Source organism: Epinephelus fuscoguttatus, linkage group LG3, assembly GCF_011397635.1.
Source record: "Epinephelus fuscoguttatus linkage group LG3, E.fuscoguttatus.final_Chr_v1".
Lineage (NCBI taxonomy): Eukaryota > Metazoa > Chordata > Actinopteri > Perciformes > Serranidae > Epinephelus > Epinephelus fuscoguttatus.
In genome coordinates, this window is record NC_064754.1 from 12314498 (window position 1) to 12319219 (window position 4722).

Sequence of the window (4722 nt, forward strand, 5' to 3'; positions counted from 1 at the left end):
GCCTGTGGTTTGAAACTGTGCTGACAAACATTCCTGCTGTCCATTTGGTGAGTATATGTCCTCAGTACCAAACAATTTGTCCTCTGAGCCTTTAGTAGTTTACTGGAAGATAAAATGCCACATGCTATTAAAATAACACATGCAGCATCTCAGAGCATGTGAGAAACAAAAACAGGATCCTCTCACACTTTGAAACATCATTTTTCAAGCAGCTGTTGAGTAAACAGGGCTCTAGTTAAAAGTCAAAGTGGGTTTGGTAAATAAAGCAGGTTTCAGTACAACTGAAATCTGTCTGAACAAGTCAACACAAAGCAATCAGTGTCCCACAAGGTAAACACACACACACACACACACACACACACACACAACCACACACACATATGCGCGCTCTTTCCAAGTGTCTGTATCTAATCCATGTTTCAGACAGGTTGTGTTTGCTGAGGATGAGGCAGTCTGTCGGCTGGCCTGTGGGATATTGATACCAGCCCAATTCCATTCACCACTTCCACCTCTCTGTCTGTCTCTCCCTGTCTTTCTCTACCTTGCTCTCTCTGCATTGCTCCATCTACCAAAAATCCTACCAAAAAAAAAAATAAATGGAAATAAAATGGGAGGAGAGCGCAACAAAAGATAGAGACAGAGACAGAGGGACGATGGACATGGGACAGTTTCTGTTATTTTTCTTTGTTGTCTGTGTTTGTCTCAATTGGTCCTTTTTGCTGTTGAATGCCACGCTTTGTGCTGGCAAAGCTGACATGGACTGGTTTTTGGTGTGTTTAAGCCTCGAGGTACCTGGCGTTTCAATGTTTCTTTCTTCTCCCCAAAAATGGGCAGGTGCAGCGAGCTAAGACCTAAATCTGGTATAGTGAGTTATGAGAACTCTCTGTTGGATAATTATGTGTGTACATACAGGTGCAGGAAAGAAAAAAAAAGAGCTCATTTAATTCATGGTGTCCATCTTTACTGAAGTAGCTCATACGCTGGTGTCTGAAGGCATTACGAATGGAATCACGAACATGAATTTGAAATAAATGACCAAAGAAGTCACTCTTAAATTCAAGATGGGCATTGATTGATTGGGCAATTAATATTTAAAATCACATCTATTCCTGACTGATCAGAATATATATATATATATATATATATATATATACACACACACAGGTACATACCATACCAAATATACTAATATACCATAGACATATATCACCATATAATTACCTATTTTCAAATCTAAAATGGCTCTGTGCTGGATTTCTGGCACAGTGACATAGAAATTTAAGCCCTGCGGTTGGAGCCAACACTATTTTGGTCACATCCACAATTGTAGCTGATGTCACTTCATTTGTGACGCCTCACAAAGGAGATAACAGCACACACTCTGACATCAACACATCAACGCTAAAAACAGAGTTTTACAAAACATTTGTTTTCAGTGACCTGAGACCCATTTTGCACGAGGACCAAAGGCCAAAACACAGAAAAAAATATGTTTTTAAATAGATCCATTTACGTGTGGACAAGGCTTGAGATTGATAGATATATGTCATGGTCTTTACGGCTCCCTATCAGGTGATCTCTCTTTCTCTCTCTCCCTGTATGTGAGTGGAGACAGGCGTGCTGGAGCCGGAGCTGCATCCCACACTGTAAACCCGAACACTACTACTAACTCAAAAGTATTGTGAAACAACAATCAAAATCCGCTATCAAGTCAACCCAACTTTAAGTTACTAAGTGTTCCGAAGGAGGAATGCAGTTATAATTTTGTGCTACTTAAATTGTCTGAGTGATCATCACGATCTTACTCAAAATCTTTGAATGCACGGAGGCGTGCAACGTAATGATGTCAGTGCGTCATTACGTTGGCGGGACCGAACGAGGCAAAATCAAACCAACATGGCGGTCGTGAAGCGAGGGGAGTGTATCGACTGCTGAAGTTAAGAAAACTTGTAAGTATAAGGGTAAAGTCTTCCAAAATAACTTGCATGTTGTTTAATTGTATAAATGCCACAACGAAATAGTTTTTTTTGTTTGTCTGCGCTTTATTTTACACATTCAGCGTAACGCGGTCACAGTTACGGTCTTTGGCAAGGACGTGTTGCGAACTGAGTGCAATAATGACGATAAATATTTTCAGTCGACGCTATTTTTATTCTTTATAAATGTGTTTCTACTGGTAAAGTTAACATTTGGTTGAAAATAAGCCGGTATGACCCGGTAAAGCCGCCTCCCACTCGAAGTAAGAAGACGGTGTGTGTGTGTGTGTGTTTGTTTGTGTGGGGGGTGGGGGGTGGGGTGGATACAGACGAGTCCGGTGTTAGTACTAACGGTAGTAGTAGTAACGTGGCAAAGGCATGATACAGACAAGTCCGGTGCTGCTCAGTGTGAACAGTTTTTGCACTTGTTTACAAATTCAGCGTAACACGCGGTCATAGTTAACATTACGTTACCGGTCTTTGGTGAGGACGTGTTGCGTGAACTGAGTGCAATAATCATAATGACAATACATATTTTCAGTCTACGGTATTGTTCTTTATAAATTTACTTCTGCTGGTAAAGTTAACATTTGTTTGGGGAGGGGGGGATTCTCGTTTGTGTATAATTGGAGCGGACGAATGTTAAGCTGTTCAGACTATTTACATCCCACAAAACACTTTTTTTTTTCAGATAACGTCAGGTGAACCGAAGGAGTTGTTTACTTCAAGAAAGCAGACATACTAATTGTCTTTCCCTGTAGGCTGGTCTGTCCCTGTCCGCAAGTCTGTCCTTGTTGGCTGAAATCTGTCCCCTCCTGTTCCTGTCAGCTGAAGTTGGTACCCAGCACAAGGCATTCTTAGCAAACAAGGTATTGTTTATGTTCATTTTTAATGTAAAGATGTATCCATTAAATTTAATGTTTGGGCAGGAATGTTGATGATAATTGTTTTTGCTTTTAACTGTATTTTTTGGTGAGCCAGATAATGCAGATTTCAACCAGAATTGATACATATTAATGTTATAATCACAAACCAGCTTTAAAAGTGTAAGTTATTATGTCCTAGTTATTATCTCCTATCTCTACCAGGGAGCTTCCCATCCCTTTTATTAGATAGTCAAAATATGTACTTTATTTTGAAAATAAAGCAGGTTTCCTGTTCTGTGTTTCTCGCGTGCCAGTAGCTGTGGTTGAGAGAGAGAGAACTAACTGGTGACTAATTAATTGTCTTTCCCTGTAGGCAAGTCTGTCCTGTCGGCTGAAGTCTGTCCCTATCGGCTGGTCTGTCACTGTCGGCTGAAATCTGTGCCTGTCGGCTGAAATCTGTCCCTGTCGGCTGAAGTCTGTCCCTGTCGGCTGAAGTTGGTACCCAGCACAAGACATCCTTGGCAAACAAGGTATTGTTTATGTTCATTTTTGATGTAAAGATGTATCCATTGAATTTAATGTTGCTGATAATTGTCTTTGCTTTTAATTGTATTTTTTGGTGAGCCCGATAATGCTGTTTTCTATGTTTAAAGGGATAAAAGAAATAACTATGCCAACTTGTTAAGAGATTAGATTAACTATAGGCTACATTGTACAGTTGTTTAGTCTTTTTTGTCAGAAAAATAATAGCTTAATAAATAGCTTAGTCCACCGCATTTAACAAAGATTGGAAAGGGTTCACAATCTGTGTTTTAAAATGTATAAATTACTTCATTTATTTCTAGCTAAAATATTCTAATTAGAAATTTGGACTGCATTGTTTGAGTGGTTTCAGAGTACTATTTTTTTATGTCATCCCACAGGATCAAACACCTGAGACCAGTGAAGAGCACTGAGAGCAGTTAATGGCACAGAACCTCTATGGTAAACATCGATCTTGAAAGACACTGAAGACGACTTTTGTTTGAGTAATGGAGTGGAAGTGCAAATTGTGTATTGTGTCTGCAGACACCCGGGCACAGTTATTCCGGCACTATCGCTTGAAACACAGCCATTATTCTAGAGTTAGCCCTCTACCATGTCTCCATGACTCTTGTATTTGTACATTTCTGTCCTTTAATGCCTTGAAAATTCATCTGTCACGGTTTCACAGAGATGTGTGTAGACCCAGTGCAAGTGACATGGCACAAGCAGAAAGGGCAGCTTTACCTGTTCTGTGTGTAACTTGAAACAGCCATTCTCACAAGAAACATTGTTCACTCATTTAAGGGCCATTTAAAAACGTGAGACGATCACATGCCCATTTAAAAACTGTAACTACAGCACTAATGTGTATTCTTCTTTTAATACACACAAAAGTAGGATACATGCAAATAGTTCAGACTTTAGTGATGAGATAGTTTCAACAGAAAATGCTACTGTAAATGCTGCTGACCTTGATTATGAAGATAATTCCCTATCCCAACATGCAGACTCATTTGATAATCCTGAGGATGACAGTGTATGTGACTCCAGTCAGTTGAGAGACCAATTGCGCCATAATCTCTCCTCATTATTCCTCAAGATGCAAACTGTTCTCCACGTTTCTGACTTGGCAACTCAGGAAATAGTTGATCATCTCAGTCAGATATTTTCCTTGTCTCAGCTTCTCATCAGGGATACTGTAAAGGAGACACTACAGAGGCATGATATCTCTATTACTGAAGCTACCCTGAATGATTTAGTAAATGAGGTTATGAAGACAAATATTTTTGTCAGTGCCACAACTAAAGGGGAGGAGATGTCAACTAAAAAACGAAGAAAAACATTTGTTGAAAAAA

General features: G+C 39.6%; 1 long non-coding RNA gene across 1 annotated transcript; it reads left to right on the top strand.

Moving 5' to 3' along the window:
* The first annotated feature begins 1880 nt into the window (after positions 1-1880).
* Positions 1881-4067, top strand: LOC125885897 (uncharacterized). The gene is made up of 4 exons (XR_007448953.1): positions 1881-1949; positions 2738-2845; positions 3216-3372; positions 3766-4067. It is a non-coding gene; the product is annotated as an uncharacterized LOC125885897 (long non-coding RNA).
* The last annotated feature ends 655 nt before the right edge of the window (positions 4068-4722 follow it).